Consider the following 20144-nt stretch of genomic DNA (forward strand, 5'->3'; position numbering starts at 1 on the left):
GGGAACTGGTGCAGCCACTCTGGAAAGCTGTGTGGAGGTTCCTCAAACAGTTAAAAATAGACCTGCCCTACGACCCAGCAATTGCACTGTTGGGGATTTACCCCAAAGATACAAATGCAATGAAACGCCGGGACACCTGCACCCCGATGTTTATAGCAGCAATGGCCACGATAGCCAAACTGTGGAAGGAGCCTCGGTGTCCAACGATTGATGAATGGATAAAGAAGATGTGGTTTGTGTATACAATGGACTATTACTCAGCTATTAGAAATGACAAATACCCACCATTTGCTTCAACGTGGATGGAACTGGAGGGTATTATGCTGAGTGAAGTAAGTCAGTCGGAGAAGGACAAACATTATATGTTCTCATTCATTTGGGGAATATAAATACTAGTGAAAGGGAATATAAGGGAAGGGAGAAGAAATGTGTGGGAAATATCAGAAAGGGAGACAGAACGTAAAGACTGCTAACTCTGGGAAACGAACTAGGGGTGGTAGAAGGGGAGGAGGGCGGGGGGGTGGGAGTGAATGGGTGACGGGCACTGGGGGTTATTCTGTATGTTAGTAAATTGAACACCAATAAAAAAAAATTTAAAAAAATTGTAAAATTGTGAGAAGATGGAGGTGTTAATCAGCCTTATTGTGGTAATCATTTTGATAAATAGATGTAATTTCAACATCTATATCATTTTGATATATATATTACGACATTGTATACCTTAAACTTATAGTCAATAATAAAACTGGAAAAAAAATAAAATAAAATAAAACAGGAACAGTAATTGCAGCACCACCTAGGGATGCTTACAAGGACGGAGCTATTTGTTATTCATGGAAGGTCCTTGGAAGGTATTTCTCATTTGAGTATTCACTAAACTTTGCATAGTGGCATGCCAGTGGCCTGACCCCACGGTACTGGGTCGCATCTTCTGTGCAAATCTGCTCACCCAGAAGGCATGAGCCTCTGTGCAGCTGTGAGATCCTTGCCATGGCCACTCTAATTACACTATCTCCCCCATTGTCACAGCCAAGCCCAGTCAACCTGTCATGGGCATTCTCTCCTTATTTCTGTGTTGTGTGCCTACATTTTTGCTCCAAACACAGGTGGCTGCAGAGTGATGTCTCTCCTGGAATCTGGGCATTGGAGGAGACAAGGCTTGAGGTGGTGTCATTGCCATCCTGTCCAGGTTCATTGTATAGCCTCTTGGGTTATACAATGACCCACCCTCCACATTTGCCCACGTATCCCAAACACGTACCTGGCAATTGCTCATTTAACCTAAATTTTAGATGATTTAGTCACTTCTGCATGCAGCCGGCCTGCGGAGGAGTTACTTTCTTTGTCTGAGTCCAGGCAGGAAAGCATGGCTAATCCTATAGTCACTGAACACATGGGATGAGTCATCAAGGTAACTTCCCAGGGAACAGATCTCTCCCGTGAATCCTTAGAGGGTAATGAGAGATGTGAAGCGGAAGAGGATTCCATGTGCTCTGGTGGGTGGCAGATGGGGGAGGGGTGGGCATGAAGTAAGGTGGTGTAAGCTGAGACTGGGCTGTAGCTGGCTGGCAGCCAGCAGGAAAGAAGAGCCTCTGACAACCACAAAAAAAAAAAAAATGAAAGAAAGGCTTCTGCCACAACCATGTGCCCTTGGAAGAGGAACCGAAGCCTCTAGATGAGCCCATGGCTTGTCTGACATTTTAATCTCTGCCTTGTAAAGCCCTGAGAGCCATGGAGTGCCAGACATCTAATGCACACAGAACCGTGCAGGAACATGTGAGGGTTGTCTTGAGCTGCCATATTTGCCATACTTTGTTAGGCAGCAATAGAAAGATGATACAGAGCCTTCCACAAACATGTTTTTGGAACATAACTGAATGTCAGGAGAACAGGTGGCTAACAATATCTTGTCCATGGGGCTCATCAACACAGCACAAGGAGCATTCTTTAGCAACCTACTGAGACAAATAATTAGGATCCCGGTTTACCCCTGAGCAACAAAGTTTGGGAGTTAGAGGAACTGCCCCATTCACAGGCAGCAGAGTAGGGTTTTTTCCAACATTTCTTGGGCCTTGAGCACTGAAGAAAATCCCTCCCTGCTTGGCTGGTTTCTGACTGTGCTCAGAAAATCAGCAATATGGCCATTCTTGTTACTTTTTAACATGGTAGTACTTAAGGAAGATTTTGGCACACATCCTTGATCATATTAGGGAATCTGTTTCTCATTCTAGACAGGTTCTTTCCACATAAAAGGGTGTGGACATTGTTCAAATATATTATCTGCATATTTATGTGCAGTTTTTTTTTTATTCACTTCACCAACAGTTAATTGGTTGTACTTTTCTAAAAACTACATTTTGAATCCTCAGATTCAGTGCCACCCTCTAGCCCATGGCTTCCACTACTATTTCTGTAATCTCCAGTGAATCTGCAGTTGTAAACTCTTCTTGTTTCTAATGATGTTGAGCCTTTTACTTTTTTCCTTCACTCTTGGCAATGTCAAACTTTCATATTTTCATCTGTAGAATTATTCATTGTTCTCTATTTAGTTTCTACTTTTCATTGTTTATTTTACTATTTAAGTTCACCCTGTTTTAGTGCATTAAAATGCAGGGTTCATTGTCATTCATTCATCAATGGCTGCAGGTCCCTTGTTACCAGTTTGCTGTTTCACACAGTTTGAGGCATACATACCACTGGAGTCTCTCTGTTCTATAGCTGTTTCTTTTAATTTCCATCGATGCTAATCTCTCTACTACACTTGTTCCTTAAAAATGATTTTGTGGTTTTGAGTGTATGTGGTTTAATGATTTCTAATTATAATGGACTTTGGTCAGTGTGTGTGGTTGATAAGATTCCAATCCTTCATTTTTTGCCTAGGATTTGTCTAAGTCCATTCGGATCACTTAGTGACAAAGACAAAATGAATTTACAGATGTGCTTTTTATTTATTTATTTTTGTATATTTTTCCACTTATTTTTATTTTTTTAATTTTTTTTAATTTTTATTTTTATTTATGATAGTCACACAGAGAGAGAGAGGGGGGCAGAGACACAGGCAGAGGGAGAAGCAGGCTCCATGCACCAGGAGCCCAACGTGGGATTCGATCCTGGGTCTCCAGGATTGCGCCCTGGGCCAAAGGCAGGCGCTAAACCGCTGCGCCACCCAGGGTTCCCTATTTTTATTTTTTTAATTTGAGTTCAATTTGCCAACATATAGTAGAACACCTAGTGCTTATCCTGTCAAGTGCCCCCCTCAGTGCCCATCATCCAGTCACCCGATCCCCCTGCCCACCTCCCCTTCTACTACCCCTTGTTCCTTTCTCAGAGTTAGGAGTCTCTCATGTGCTGTCACCCTCTCTGATATTTCCCACTCATTTTTTCTCCTTTTCCCTATAATCCCTTTCACTTATTTTTATAATCCTTGTATGAGTGAAAACATATAATGTTTGTCCTTCTCCAATTGACTTACTTCACTCAACATAATACCCTCCAGCTCCAGCTGTGTTGAAGCAAATGGTCGGTATTCATCATTTCTCATGGCTGAGTAATATTCCATTGTATATACAGACCACATCTTCTTTATCCATTCATCTTTTGATGGACACCAAGACTCCTTCCCCAGTTTGGCTATTGTGGTTATTGCTGCAATCCAATCATGAAATGGGCAAAAGATATGAACAGAAATTGCACCAAAGAAGATCTACACATGGCTAACAAGCACATGAGAAAATGCTCCGCATCACTTGCCATCAGGGAAATACAAATCAAAACCCCAATGAGATACCACCCCACACCAGTGAGAATGGTGAAAATTAACAAGACAGGAAACAACAAATGTTGGAGAGGATGTGGAGAAAGGGGAACCCTCTTGAACTGTTGGTGGGAATGTGAACTGGTAAGCCACTCTGGAAAACTGTGTGGTGTGGAGCTTCCTGACAGTGTTAAAAACAGATGTGCTTTTTAAAGTATCTAATCTTTTTGATGTACATCACACACACACACACCCACCACCACCACCACCACCACCACCACACAGGTCAAGCTTTTAAATAGGAGTTTAAAATTTTCTAGGTTCTAACTTTTTAATCTAATGATTCTGAAGTTTCCTGAGAGTGGCCAGCTAACACTGTCTCCTGCAATTTCAGCTTCTGGGAGAGCATGAACCTGTCTCCTCCTGAGAAGAGGTAGTCAGGCTAATGAGAATATAGGGGGGTGCCTGTTTAAGGCTTAGCCAGTTTATCCAGGCAATAAACAGTAATAGCATTAAAATAGGAGACAAGTGGGAATCCAGACAGATCGTCCCAGCAATTGGGGCTTCTTTCTGCCAAGGTGTCTGCCCACTCCAGTAAACATAGCTGAGTGGCTCGGGGCTACAAATGTACTGATAGCCTCACAGAGGGAGACGGATAGAAATTGAAGACAAGGTCATGCCAAGGAAAGGGTACTAGAGTGAATACTGAGTGTCTACCAGTCACAGCTAAAGAGATGAGGTCTCTAACAGTAAGTCTTAAGACCATAAGCTGCAAGAATGCTTGAGCTGATGGTGGGCATTTGCATTGCGGCAGCTATCTTACAAAACTGATGAGTAGCATCTAATGACATGGAACGTTCTATTCCCAGGTAAATCCTCAACAAAAATTCATACATATGTTCACAAAAGACATCTACCAAAGGATACAGAAGAGTCCTCTAAGTATTGGTGAAAGTAGAAACATCTGAAATGTTTTCAAACTTTTCAAAAAGTTCCCTTTTGAACTTAGGGAAAGTTCAAAAACTGGCAACACAAAGTTCTAGTGACAGCAGTCCAGGGTCAGGTGATGGTAGTTGCATTAGGAGGGAGGATGGTTAGTCATGTGCAGGAGACAGAGTCAGCATCAGGTGAGGGTAAACTATTATCATCCATAAATAAGTACCCACGAGTCCACATTTACATAAGTCAAGTCATACAGACGTTCACAGAGAAGAATGAGAAGTTCTTCCTTCCAGTAGAAAATGAACTAATATACAAAGAAGGAGCACTGAAAGTACAGAAGGAGCACTGTTTGGTGAGCATCATAGTAAGAGTGTTTCGGGCAAGAATCAGTGGATACTAAAATTGGTGAGTAGAACTTGAGTGAGGAAGAGTAAATTTGAGTAATCTCAAGGTGTCTTCCTCCAGCAAGTTTATCAATTACCAAAGAAAAAAGCAGTCACTTTAGAATGGTGAAATCAAATCTATCAGACTTCATCTTAACTAAACAATCAAAAATAAAATTACCAGGTAATATCACATGTTCCCCAACATGATAAACTGAGAAAAACACGGTGTTATATCTGTTGTAAATCTACAAGAGCCCCTGCCTTGAATCCAGGTGTGAGGAAACAGGCAAACCTGTACTAAGGATTATTCTATAGCTGGCCAGTGCTCCTCAAGAATATTAAGGCTAATTAGAAATGACAAATACCCACCATTTGCTTCAACGTGGATGGAACTGGAGGGTATTATGCTGAGTGAAGTAAGTCAATCGGAGGACAAATATTATATGTTCTCATTCATTTGGGGAATATAAATAATAGTGAAAGGGAATATAAGGGAAGGGAGAAGAAGTGTGTGGGAAATATCAGAAAGGGAGACAGAACATAAAGACTCCTAACTCTGGGAAACGAACTAGGGGTGGTGGAAGGGGAGGAGGGCGGGGGGTGGGGGAGAGTGGGTGACGGGCACTGAGAGGAACACTTGATGGGATGAGCACTGGGTGTTATTCTGTATGTTGGTAAATTGAACACCAATAAAAAATTATTTTATTAAAAAAAATGAAGTGTGTCTGAGCCAGGGTGGTGTCCCAGGGATCTCTGTTCAGAGGGAATCCTAATAAGGCAGCTTAATGTGAACTGGGTACAAATTGGGGTCTCAGTATGCTCAGCACCAGCTGAAACCTGGGGTGGCAATTGGAGCCAGGATTGAAGTGGGATTGGGGGTCCTAGTGTGTTCCCAGAGAGGATGCCCTGGTGGGGTGCCTGGAGTTGAGGTGGGTGTCATGCCAGGAAGCTGAGGTGCTGGATGAAGGAAGTGCCCTGCCTGGGGGGCTGAAGCCAAAGTAGGCATGAGCCAGGAGGCCCCAGAGCACTCCACACCACGGGTGACCTAGCAATCCTTCTGGAGTTAAATTTCTGTGGACATGGAGTATTATGAGGTTATCTATGCCTATGGCACCTCGGCAAGACAGGTGTAGTGTAGTGAGTGCTGTCCAGGGATCTCAGTGTCTGCTGCTCTGGGGCTGCCTTCTTGGAATGGCAGGCACTGGTGTGGGCTGGGGGCCTGAGTCTGAGTTGATAGGTATATGAGGACTTCCAGCTCCTGCTCCTTTCTACCTTGTCAAGTTGGGGGGATATTGTAAATCATGGCTCTTGCCAGCCCCTACAACCAGTCAAGAGTCCTGGCCACTACCCTGCCTTTTGTCAGGTTTATAAGACAGTTTCCTTTATATTCTAGTTGCTCTTTTCAACCCCAGCTTTTCTTCTGTGCCCCAGTGCCAATAAATCTGCTCATGGACCCTCAGTACTATCCCTCCCCACTGTATTTTGCCATGTCAGGAGTGAGGATTCCCCTCATCACCATTGTCTCTGTCTGTCTTGCTGTTGGTAGAGATAGGATATGTCCACAGACAGGGTGAATTCAGGGTCTTTCTACATCACCATCTTGGATCAGCTGGATTTCTATTTTTAATCATGTTTCTAGTGGTTATCATAAAAATCCCAGGATGCTACTCTAAGCCTTCTGTAGCCCTGCAAAGTTATCTGCATCCATTTTGGCATCTCTGCTTTCATGAAATTGAGAATCCTCCTGTGGCCCCTGGTTTTAAACACTGAATTTGCCTCTGACTATCTCACCTGGATTACTCAGTTTCTATTTCCCCATGGACCTGAGATCTCAGGTACCTTCACCTTATTCATAACACAGTGGTCATTATGCACATGTTTAAGCCTTGCTCATGTTGGTGTTTCCTTATGCCTTCTGATGCTTGATTTTACTATGATTGTGCTCCCATCCATGTGTTTTCATTTAAGATATATTTTGTTAATGATTTCTGTATCTCTGTACAGGGAGAAGAGGGTGTGTCACAAGATACTTTTGGAATTCCTGTCTGACTCATATTTCTCGCTCAGGTTCTACGGTCCGGATTTTGGAGTGGTCATCTGGACTACATGAGGATGGCTAAGATTAAAGTGGTAGCAGTGGACTGAAGCACCTCAACCTAAAATATATATTTTGTAATGAAATTTACAAGATTCTTGACTGAATGTGGGTGGCGAGGTATTAGAATTTTGGGGGTTTTAGTTTTTTAAATAATTTGTTGTTTCAGGAGAACACAGAAAGTCAAAGAAATAGGTAGACAGAGAAGTAGGCTCCCTGTGGGGAACCTGATGCCAGCCCAATCCCAAGACCCTGGGACTTCATTCTTTTATGCCTTATTAATATTCCATTATATCTCTATACCACATCTTTTTTATCCATTTATCTATGGAAGGACACTTGGGTACTTACACAATTTGGCTATTATAAATATCCCTGCCATAAGCATAGGAGTGCATATATCTTCCTCACTAAGTGTTTTCATATTCTTTGCGTAGATACCCGGTATGAGGAATTCCATATGGTTATGGTTATTGTTTTATCTTTTTCTGAGAAACTTCCCTACAGTGGCCGCACCAGTTTGCATTTCCATCAACAGCGCACGAGGTGGCCTTTTGTCCACATCCACATGAATACTTGTTGTTTCTTGTGATTTTGGTTTTAGCCATTATTACAGGTGTGAGGTGATATCTCGGAGCATGTTTGATTATTTGCATATCCCTGATGAAGAGTGCTATTGAGCATCCTTCTGTGTACCTGTTGGCCATCTGTATGTCCTTTTGGAGAAATATCTGTTCATATCTTGTATCCATTTTTAAATTTGATTCTTTAGGGGTTTTTTTGGTGTGGTTCCCTAATTTCTTTATATATTTGGAGACTAATTCTTCATCAGATATGTCATTTGCAAATATCTCCTTCCATTCAGTAGGTTGTATGTTAGTATGTGATGGTTTCTTTTGCTCTGCAGAAGCTTTTTATTTTGTTTTAGTCCTAAAAGTTTATTCTTCCTTTAGCGCCTCTTGCTTTAGGAGACCTAGCCAGAGAAATGTGACAGTTGAAGTCAGCAAAATGACCCCCTCTGTTCTCTTCTAGGATTTTTAAGGCTTCGGGTCTCACATCTAGGTCTTTAATCCATTTTGACTTTACTTCTGTGTGTGGCATTAGAAAGGGTTCCAGGTTCATTCTTTTGCCCATAACTGTCCAGCATTCTGACATCATAAATTGACATCATCTTTTTCGACTGGATGTTCTTGTCTCCTTTTCATAAATTAGTTGACTATCCATTGTGGGTTTATTTCTGTGCTGTTTGTTCTGTGTGTCTACTTTTGTGCCTGTACCATAGTGTTTTGATCACTACAGGTTTGCAACATGCCATGAGAACTGGAATTTTGGTAGTTCTAGCTTTCTTCTTCTTTCTCAGAATTGCTTTGGCTGCTCACATTGGTAGTTATTTTTGAAGATTTTATTCATTTATTTATTTCAGAGAGAGAGCATGAGAGAGATGGAGACAGAAAAAGAGAGAGAGAGAGAATGAGTAGGAGGAGCAACAGTCAGAGGGAGAGGGAGATGCAGGCTCCCCACTAATCAGGAAGCAGCCCTATGTGGGGCTCCATCCCAGGACCCTGGGATCATGACCTGAGCTGAAGGTAGATGCTTAACTGACTGAGTCACCCAGGTGACCCTGTCCAGGGTCCTTGGTGTTTTCATACTTATTTGGATATTATTTGTTCTTGTTTTGTGAGATAGCCTGCTAGTATTTTCATAGGAAATGTGTTGAATATGTAGGTGCTTTGGGTACTATGGACATTTTAACAAGATTGATTTCTTCCAATTCATGTGATATCTCCATTTGTGTGTGTCATCTTCAATTACTTTCATTGGTGCTTTATAGTTTTTGGACCACAGGACTTTTGCCTTTTTGATTAGGTTTATTCCTATATATTTTATTCCTTTTGTGCAATTTTGAATACAGTTGTGTTTTTAATTCTTCTTTCTACTTTATTACTGCCTAGAAACACTACCAATTTCTGGGTATTAATTTTGTATCCTACAACTTTACTAAATTCACTTATTTCCAAATATCTTTTTGGTGGAGCCTTTAGAGTTTTCTGTATAAAGTATCATGTTATCTTCACATAGTGGCCATTTAACTTCTTTACCAATATGGATGCCTCTTGTTTTCCTTGTTCAATTGCTCTGGCTGGGTTTTCCAGTAATATGTTGAACTAAAGTGGTGAGAGTGGACTTTCTTGTCCTGTTCCTAATCTTAACAGAAGAGTTCTCAGTGTTTCATCATTGGGTATGATATTGGCTGTGTATTTTTCATATATGGCTCTTAGTATGTTGAGGTATGTTCTTACTAAACCTACTTTGTCGAGCGTTTATCATGCATGGGTGTCAAATTTTGATAATCATTTTCCTTCATCTATTGATAGGACACATGATTTTTATCCTGTGTTTGTGGTGTTGTGTATCATGGTGACTCACTTGTAGATACTGAACCTTGCCTACAGTCTTTCTGATGCAGTCTAAACAGTTGGAAATAAACAATATCACAGAGACTGACTCTTAGGTCCAAAAGTGTCTTAAGGCATAAATGGAAATAGCCAGAGGCCAGAAATAGAGGGGAATTCATGTATGTGAGCTGGGGTGAAGCCATGGGGCTGGCTTTCATATTTCAAAGCCAGGTGGCATAGGTTGCAGGGGCCACAGCCGTGCTGCACAAGATAAGTAATCAAATGCGATAAGAAGACATCAAACCACATGTTTATGGTATATCTAAAATAAAATAACTTCGCAAATCTGCAGTGTGGTTTCGTTGTAACACTACCATTAATTCAAAGTTTTCATAGAGGTTGGGAGCATATTCTCCTTATGTTGTATGTAGATAATAGCTTCTAGAGCACTGTTTTAAACAAGCCATGATGAGGAAGCACACATTTCTTTGACTAATAAAGAATTAAATTCCCACAAGCGTGTGAGCTGGTGAAGTAAGGCAAAAGTAGAGAAATAAAAGTATTTTGAAGCTATAAGGGTTTCTTCTTTGTTATTTAGTTAGTTCCTTTGCTTTTTTACAGAAGCAAAAATAAGTCTAGCACCATGCTAATGATTCAAGACTAAGAGAATACAAATGAAATACAGTCACCTCAACCTGATATTCATTACCTGCTCCTGAAAATCAGACATTTATAGTAAACATGACAACCGGGCACACAGTCCCCACTATTTTAAATAGAGGAACTTATAGTTTTTCTTTTTCAACAATGATTGCACTTGAATCCGGTTTTTTTTTTATAATTTATTTTTTATTGGTGTTCAATTTGCCAACATACAGAATAACACCCAGTGCTCATCCCGTCAAGTGCCCCCCTCAGTGAGGTCCCAGCCTGCAGGGGTGTTGTTGGAAGAGCTGGAAGAGCCTGCAGAAATGAGTGGCAGGCTTGCAGAGGGAGGTTCAGCAGGAACCTGGTGGGAGCGGAGCTGTGCTAGGGCAAGACGGGAGACCATGGGCACATCACGTGGGGGTTCCATGAGGGTTGTATGGCGGTAGCAGGAAAGGCGGAACCGGCATCTGCCTTTAACATGGGAGAGGAAAGGGACTGTAGAGTTTGGGAGCTGGCCTTCCGAGGGTGGGGCTTCTCCTGCAGACTCCCTGCCTGGTGTGGGCCAGAGGGCAGAGGCAGCTGCTTGGGGACCCAATGATTAGTCCAGCCTGATACTGGGGAGTAAGCAGGGGTGAGCTGGGTGGAAGGGGCTGAGGAGAGTGAATATGAGGACGTAACTGGAAGGGGCTCTGACAGGGAGAGTGGGGCCCCAGGTGAGCCGTGTGTCCTGTTCCAGAAAGGATGCAGCCAGCTTGCCCCTCCAGCACATTCCAGGGTGGCCTTGGGGTCCTGGCAGTCCTGCTTCTTCCTGCACCTCTGGTAAGCTGTATTTCTGCTGGTGAGTGGGGGGAGAACTGGAGGAGGAGCATCCCCTCCAGCAGACAGGGGGAAAGCCAGGAGGGCTGCTTGCTGAACGCAGTCCCAGGTGGCCAGTCTCACCCCAAAAATGCATGCCTGACAGCCTGTATCATTGCTTCCTTTTCAGTGTGTCCATAATCAGCAGTCATGAGGAACCCCCACTCTGGGTGTGGTGTCCATCACAGAGGATCCTTTTGTCATGTCCTCTGGCATCCATTCTGCTTGTGAGAAGCACAAAGGTCTTTTGTTGGGGAGGCCTGCCATGTCACGTCCGGGGGAACAGATCCTCCAGGCGTGTTGCTGCTCCTCGTGTCCAGGTGCATCCAGTTCACGCCTTTCCATCCTCTGAGTCCCCACCGAAGCTGCAGACCAAGGCCGAGGCATCTCGTGGCTCACCGTCTCTGAGGACCTCAGGAGAATCTGGAGCTTCTGGGACGAGGTCAGACTGTCCTGCTGTGCCGCTGCAGAAAACATCAGAGGCAGTTGTAGGAGATGGAGCGCTGTGTTGTTTGGGGGCAGCTCTACCTAGGAGTCTAGGGTTTCTTGTTGGACCTGCCTTCTGAGGCTTTGGGGTGGAGGTTGCCCGCAGGACGCATGTGTGGCATGAGCAAAGTAAAGCCTCCAGGCCCCCGGGGCTAAATGAAGGCTATATCCCCAGTGTCCCGGGGGCCCCTTCCCTGACTGTGGCCCACTCTGGGAGCCCTCAACCTGCCCTATTCTGTGGAGGAAACTTTGTGGCCATGGGCATTGCAGGCAGCCTGGCAGGGATGATGTGCTCTGGTCTCGCACAGGAAGTGACTTTGCATGACACTCACACTGAGGGATGGACATGGGTAAGTTGGGAGCAGATGGCGCGGCCTACCCCCTGATGGCCTGGCCTGCAGATTGAGCAGAACAGTAGAGCCTCACACTCACACCAAGAAATGTGCCATGAGGTGACCACCCCCCCCATGTCCCACAGGCTTCATTGAGGCTCAGGGGACCCCAGGAGATGGGAAACTCCCAATTGAGGGACAATCTATGTGTCCCGATGGTGCCGGGGTCTACTCTGTGCCCCAGGGATGCACCACTGGATGAGGTGAGCTGTGCTGCTCGCATGGGCCTCGGGGTCTGTATGATGTCACTCATTCCTCAGACATCTAAAGTGGAGGTTCAGGCCACCTCCCCAACTGATAATGTTCTGGGGTGAGATATCAGCTTCCATCAGTAGTTAGGAGGGCAGGGCTGGGTCCTGCAGAGCGAGGGGGTGCACAACTCCAGGGGCCCTCTGCCAGAGGAGTACAGTGCACAGGCCTTCTCTGGTCCCCTCCCTCTACATTCATCAGCAGCTGGAGGACATACAATAGCCCTCTCAGGGCCTCCTATGGGTTTGGGTCCTGTTCCCTGTGAGATGTACTCAGGGCATCCTTCAGGACCTGTAGGGATCATGACCTTCCTCTTGCGTTCTCAGCCCTGAAGAGCAGCACCCCAGCTTTTTGGTTGATTTTCCTGCGCTGCCAACAAGTATGTCAGGGAGGTGTGGAGAACATGTGTCTGTGTTGCTTCCTCTCTTTCTGCCAAACTCACCTTCTTCCTAGTTCCTCTTTTTCTCCTGAGTGACCGATTTCTTCTGTTGCTTCCTCCCTTATATCAGTGGAAGCAATGCTTCTTGAGAGCTGAAAGGAAGAGCAAAATCAGGCATGACTACAGATACCAAACCAGGGAGTGGGGGCACTTGCTGGGGTCACACAGCAGGTCCCCTTCCTGATTCCTACCCACCTGGGTGGGCTCCGCCCTGCTGACCCCAGGCCCACTCCCTCCTTGGCTGTTCAGAGCTGATCCCAGACTCAGTGGTGACGGGTGAGGGTGATGCTGAAAGAGGGGGGAAGAGGTCTGTAGAGTGATTCCATAGACACTGCAGGTGCCAAGACTAAGTGCCTGCAGGAGCCAAAGGTCTTCAGTGGGGACATCGTAGAGGATGGATCTGGGGAATATCTAGGAAGAGGTGCTTATGGGCAGCAGAGAGAGGAAGTACAAGAGACAGAGGAGGAAATGAATTAATTACAGGCACAATGTTGCTCCTTTCATCTGAATCCCTGCTATCCGTGGAGTCATCTTCCAGTGGGCAGGGCAGCAATGAGGTTGGCGTGGCCATGAGAAAGGAAATGGAAAGTTAGTGGGGGTGAGAACCCATGGCTTGCTCCTCTTGGGATGAGGGACTCTGACCTCAAGATGATGGGTCCTCAGCTCTGGGGCCTCTCTGCCCTTAGTCCCTTCATCTCTACAGGGTGGAAGTGGGTCTCTCATCTCCCAGCTGCCTGTCCCACCTTTGGGTTCTCTCCATACCTAGGAATGATGTCTGTGTCATCCTGTCCCTCCTCTGGGAGGTCACTGTCCCTGGGAGGTCACTGTCCCTGTGACTGTGTGACCAGGACTTGACCTTTCTCTCTCCCTACTCCCCTTCCTCCTCTCCTAACAACTCTCCATTTCCTTCCCCTTTCCATCCTCCACCAATCATATTGTTCTTAAATATTGGATAGCTGGGGATCCCTGGGTGGCGCAGCGGTTTGGCGCCTGCCTTTGGCTCAGGGCGCGATCCTGGAGACCGGGGATCGAATCCCACATCGGGCTCCCGGTGCATGGAGCCTGCTTCTCCCTCTGCCTGTGTCTCTGCCTCTCTCTCTCTCTCTGTGACTATCGTAAATAAATAAATAAATAAAATTAAAAAGAAATATATTGGATAGCCAAGGACTGGCAGGAGATATACTGGCACCCACTCAGTCAATCCCCTGAACCCTCTGTGTGAGGAGAAGCTATCTTGGTCTGGGATGGCTGGGGAACTTGAATGAGACGGTGCCACACATGTCCACATATCCAGTGTTTGCTCTTGGGACGTGATGATCTTCCTTGGCACACGAGCCAGCCTTAAACAACCTCATCTGTTCCCAGAAGTGTTATAGAGCAGAAGTGGAAATGATAGGGTAGTCAGTTGTCCAAATTCCCCCTGAATTTTCAAGTGAAGTACTGGAAAATATCAAACAGGGTAGCCCACTGAATACATGGTGCCTGCCAGGGCTGGTGCTGAACCTTACAGGGAGGTCAGGGTGGTAGGGCCCTGGGCAGGTCTGAGGACAGGTGATGGGGTGGGCATAAGTAGGGTGTAGGGGGACAAGGCCTATGCTGTGAGGCTGGAGAATTGGATTGTGAAAGGAACAGTGACCCTGTAGCCCTGCTAGCAGATGTTCTGCCCTAGGTCTAGGCCATGCCTGGTGACAGGTCCACGGGATGCTTGGTCAAAAGTTGTGTGTGTATGTGTGTGTGTGTGTGTATGTGTGTGTGTGTGTGTGAAGCAGGCCCAGCCACACCTTCACACAGGTCTCTAGGTCCCCTGTGGCCAAGGAGCGTCTCCAGGTCTTCAGTATGTGGCCTCTCGCTCATGGAAGCATGTTTATGACAGACTGGTTTGTGTGGTGAAGCTGGCATTACCTAAGTGACCACAGAGGAGATGTCCCTTAACATCCCCAATGCTGGGAGTTGACTTAAAGGTGTGGGAAATGGGTCAGGAGCCTGAAAGTCTATTACACGTCATGTATCTTACGCGGGACAGAGTTTCCTTCTCTTTTTTTTTTTTTGCCATTTTATTTTTTTAATAATAAACTTATTTTTATTGGTGTTCAATTTGCCAACATACAGAATAACACCCAGTGCCCATCCCGTCAAGTGCCCCCCTCAGTGCCTGTCATCCATTCACCCCCACCTCCCGCCCTCCTCCCCTTCCACCACCCCTAGTTCGTTTCCCAGAGTTAGGAGTCTTTATGTTCTGTCTCTCTTTCTGATATATCCTACCCATTTCTTCTCCCTTCCCTTCTATTCCCTTTCACTATTATTTATATTCTCTAAATGAATGAGACCATATAATGTTTGTCCTTCTCCGGTTGACTTACTTCACTCAGCATAATACCCTCCAGTTCCATCTACCTTGAAGCAAATGGTGGGTTTTTGTCACTTCTAATGGCTGAGGAATATTCCATTGCATACATAGACCACATCTTCTTTATCCATCCATCTTTCGATGGACACCGAGGCTCCTTCCAGTTTGGCTATTGTGGACATTGCTGCTATAAACATCAGGGTGCAGGTGTCCCGGCATTTCATTACATCAGCATCTTTGGGGTAAATCCCCAGCAGTGCAATTGCTGAGTCATAGGGCAGATCTATTTTTAACTCTTTGAGGAACCTCCACACAGTTTTCCAGAGTGGCTGCACCATTTCACATTCCCACCAACAGTGCAAGAGGGTTCCCTTTTCTCTGCATCCTCTCCAACATTTGTGGTTTCCTGCCTTGTTAATTTTCCCCATTCTCACTGGTGTGAGGTAGTATCTCATTGTGGTTTCAGAGTTTCCTTCTCATCCACCTCCCAGCTCACATGACAACTTAGTTTCCTGGTTCTCAGATTTGGGAGAGTGTTGCTCTGGCACCCAGGTCATGTCCATCATAGGGCAATGACAAGAACGATACCCAATCTCTGCCACACGACTGCTGAGTGGTGCTGGGCAACAAAACCAAGCTTTGATGTTTGGCAGCAGAGAAGGGTAGGAAGTACACATTGTATGGGCTAGATCATTAAAACAGCAAACCCATATAATGTTTGTCCTTCTCCGATTGACTTATTTCACTCAGCGTGATACCCTCCAGTTCCATCCATGTCGAAGCAAATGGTGGGTATTTGTCATTTCTAATGGCTGAGGAATATTCCATTGTATACATAAACCACATCTTCTTTAAGGGAATAGAAGGGAAGAGAGAAGAAATGGGTAGGAAATATCAGAAAAAGAGATAGAACATGAAGACTCCTAACATTGGGAAAGGAACTAGGGGTGGTGGAAGGGGAGGAGGGCGGGGGTTGGGGGTGAATGGGTGACAGGCACTGAGGGGGGCACTTGACGGGATGAGCACTGGGTGTTATTCTGTATGTTGGCAAATTGAACACCAATAAAATAAATTTATTATTAAAAAAATAATAATAAAACAGCAAACCCAGGGAGGGGGATTAGAAATGCGGCACACACGGAAGGCGCCTGGACACAATTTCTGGTCCTATGACGTCAGTAAAATAGGAGATGAACGCATCAGATTGCTAGCCAGTATTTCCCTTTCATTTTTGATTTCTTGCCCACCTTCTCCATTCTCCGGAGTAGGAGATGCACCCCCAGGGTCCCAGGAGCCCTCTGCCACTGTTCCCTACCTGAGCCCTGTTCCCTACCTGCCGAGACTTCCTCCCCACCACTGGAGTCGTCTATGCTCTCCACACACAAATCTGTAGGAACACAAGCATGAGCAATCCTGTTATTGGAGGGAGGGTCTCACCCATTCATCCTACTCTAGTTGAGTTCTCTGTGGGTCGTGAGGCATCTACCTGCCTGACCTTTCTGGTGTGTTCTCAGATGTGCACTGGACTTGGGGGAGTCAGAGACCTTCAACATGACAGGGATCACAGTTTCAAACCTTCTAGTGAGACCGAGATGCTATAGGAATCCACTTCATCATGTCCATTCTACTCGCCCTTTACAGTGTTCCTCTCCAAATGTGGCATGTGAAATTCCAGCAGTTATGGAGACCCCTGACATGTGGCTAATGTGAGTGAGCAATTGGAGGGTTTATTTTCTTTTATGATTTTAGTGTAATTATCGAGTTAATGATTGTGTCAAATGGACTATAGACAGACTCTCCTTGGACTGCAGAGCACTAGCGTCCAACAATGAGCAAGACATAACCCCTGCTCATTCCTATTACATTAATTGCTGGCCTGATATGACCATTCACATGTAGGTTGTTCCTGGGATCACCCACACATGCCAGGCACTATTGGAGGCCTTTGCACACTAAGAGAATGAGGTGAACACCCCGTTCTTGGATAAATGGCCACAGGGTCAATGTAGCAGCTCTTCAATCACAATGTCATATTATAGAAATCTAAAAGCTGCTAAAATACAGATGGAACCACAAAGGAATACAGGTACCAAAACATTGTTGAGAATGAAGAACAAGGTGATGGCTCGGTAGTTGCTGACTTCCAAGTACATTAGACAGCCACACTAGGCAAGCAGCGTGTCCTGGCATAAAAGTAAGGACACACTGCAGCAGAATAGAGAGCCCCAAAATAAATGCACTCATTCATGCCATATTGATCCTTGAGGAGACCACATGATGGGAAAAGTTTATCCTCTTCAATAATGAGCAGAATGATAAAAAAAAAAAAATAATGAGCAGAATGAAAAGGCATCCTACATATTGGAGAAGATATTTGCAACCCTTATATCAGAAAAGGTGTTCCTTTTCAAAATGGAAAAAAAAAAACAATAGGGGATCCCTGGGTGGCGCAGCGGTTTGGCGCCTGCCTTTGGCCCAGGGCGCGATCCTGGAGACCCGGGATCGAATCCCACGTCGGGCTTCCGGTGCATGGAGCCTGCTTCTCCCTCTGCCTATGTCTCTGCCTCTCTCTCTCTCTCACTGTGTGCCTATCATAAATAAATAAAAAATTAAAAAAAAAACAATAAAAAGACACTTATACCAAATTGGAGAACAATAAGAAGGCTTGAGTAGACATTGCCCTAAGGGAAAAAAATCAGTGGCCAACAGACCTACGAAAAGCACAACATAACACATCATGAGGGGAAATGCAAGTCCAAAGGACGATGAGTATCATTTCATCTGTTAGAACGGTGAGGACTCAATCCCAAAACCCAAACCTACTACTAATGTTGCTGAGGATGTGGATAATTTGGGTCTTTGTATGTTATTAGGTGGGTAGGCAATCAGTATGGACCGATTGCCAGGCCTGGCCATCCTTGCTGGATGAAGGAAGGTCAAGGAGAGGAGCAGGAAAGTACATAGAAACACTGCCTCTGACGCTTTCCTACAGGGAATCGAATCCATATGAAATAGTCAATCTAAATGAGGCTAAACCCTAAAATGCATGCTACCTGTTACTGACAGAGTCTGGTGAGCCCTACTGACACTTTGAAGTTCACCAAAGCTGCCACTGTATTGTGGACATCTTCAAGACTCAGGATAAACAGGCACTGCTCCAACCTGTGTCTCATCTCTTTCAAGAACACTGTGCTGCAGGCTGATTCAATTCTAGAAAAACTATCCTATGGTTTTATAATTGTTCACTAATCATCATAAGTAAAATGCTATTAACAAGATTTCAACATACTGATGTCCCTGCATTTCAACAAGGCCACCATCAACAAAGTGCTATTTCTTTCCATCCATCCTTTTCTGTGCAATGTGTGGGTGTCTGTCACATCAGTGGGGACCCATTCTCCCAGGAGCCCACCAGCAAGTGGCAAGTTCTGGACTTGGAGAGGGGCGCCTTATGTGAGCACTGACACTGTTTAACCTGGCCCTGGCCCTGGTCGTGTAGGGTGGTGGGCACCAAGCTAATGGCAAAGCTTTACTTTGAGCTTCCTATTTGACACTCGCTCTTCAGTGTGTGCTTACAAATGTTGAGTATTATTTTTTTTTATTGGAGTTCAATTTGCCAACATAGAGCGTAACACTCAGTGCTCATCCCGCCAAGTGCCCCCCTCAGTGCCCATCACCCAGTCACCCCAACCCCCTGCCCACCTCCCTTTCCACTATCCCTTGTTCATTTCCCAGAGTTAGGTGTCTCTTATGTTTTGTCACCCTCACTGATATTTTCACTCATTATTTTTTTTCTCACTCATTATTTTTAAGGCTAATGATGCTGCTATGAAATAGATGGAAATATCCTCCTGATTCTTCTCTGCTTTGACCCTGCATGAGACACATCCCCAGCCAGGACAGATGTCTGATCTTGATTTCTGCCCCAACCCTGTCTGTGGAAAGTGAATACTAAGCAAACCTCCAGGTGCAGCTGTGGTGAGAGAGGAATGTGGGGTCCTAAGCAGTGTGCCCGGTGGGGGTGAGGTTTACTTTTAGAAATTTGACACTTGCATTGATTTGCCTAAGTGAGAATGTCTTCTGATGGAACACACACACTCAACGCACCCACTCATACAATCACATCACATCCAGTCACACAGGAACAAACCCAGCCTCCTATAGACAACCTGTATCTCCTAAATGACCTACTTGCTTCCAGAGTCTGTAGAGCTGGACAATCATTTTTTCTCACAACCACACCCTCCATTCCCAGTAGGAACCCAGGATCAGGGAAGCTCTCCAGAGCAAAGCAGAGGGGAAAGACCCACCTTGTTCATAAGCTAGATTGTTCCTTGAGAAGTGACAGATGTTGGAATACATAAAGCCACCATCTTGGGCTGCCTCCTGCTGCAGTTAGAGAGAGGGAAACACTATAAGGATCACATCACCCTGTGCACATCATCTGCACATATCCTTTGTTCTCTTGGTGACATTAGTAAGGCAGCAGAGATATAGTCATTGAGTCAGTGATCACAAAAAAAAAAAAAAAAAAAAAAAAAAAAAAAGCTCAATGTGACCTGCAGAAACTTTAAATGTCAGATCTCACAGGTCCAGTTTGATCAGCAAACACAAAACTATGGAGGAAGATTATTTCCTGGAAAATGCTTGCTACCATTTGTTGTGTAACCGGTGTTCTTAAAGCCCCTCTAAATATGGTGTCAGTTGGTGATTGAAACTCAGGGCCACTGTCAGCACCAAGGAAATTGTATATACCTTCTGGGATGCACATGCTTGGAAGTTCATGTCTTAAATCCATGAATATGAAAATAAAGCATCAGTTGCATTTAACACAGAAAATGACTTTACCTGAGGGAGGGCTGGGGTTTCTTTCTCCGCCTTGAACTGAGAAGTTCTTGAGTCAGGCCCTTGAGGGGAGCTACGAGGACACAGCGCCACTTTGAGGATGCTGGTGGGGCTGCCCGGGAACTCATCAGGGAGTTTAGATGGATGAGGACATGAGTTGAGTGTGTACTGGCGGTTGGCTAGGAAGTTACAGACTGCTGCTGGGCATCCTCCTTGGTGGACAGAGGAAGGAATGAGAGAGGAGCAGGAAATAAATGAGAACAGGGGCTGTCTTTGTAGCTAAGTGAGACTGATCAAGGTGAAATAGTCC

The 20144-nt window shown here is 45.1% G+C and overlaps 1 long non-coding RNA gene across 4 annotated transcripts in view; it reads left to right on the top strand.

Moving 5' to 3' along the window:
* LOC112676956 (uncharacterized) overlaps positions 1-19332 on the top strand; it is a 93278-nt gene extending 73946 nt beyond the window's left edge. For 2 of the 4 annotated variants that reach the window (XR_007406125.1, XR_007406124.1), the window contains 4 exons: positions 7087-11040; positions 11207-11518; positions 16631-16695; positions 18803-19332. This is a non-coding gene — a long non-coding RNA (uncharacterized LOC112676956). The remainder of the gene's footprint in view (positions 1-7086; positions 11041-11206; positions 11519-16630; positions 16696-18802) is intronic. The other 2 variants (XR_007406126.1, XR_003146782.3) reach the window with 2 other exon arrangements.
* Positions 19333-20144: the final 812 nt, after the last annotated feature.

The sequence above is a fragment of the Canis lupus genome, chromosome 26 (genome assembly GCF_003254725.2).
Source record: "Canis lupus dingo isolate Sandy chromosome 26, ASM325472v2, whole genome shotgun sequence".
Classification (NCBI taxonomy): domain Eukaryota; kingdom Metazoa; phylum Chordata; class Mammalia; order Carnivora; family Canidae; genus Canis; species Canis lupus.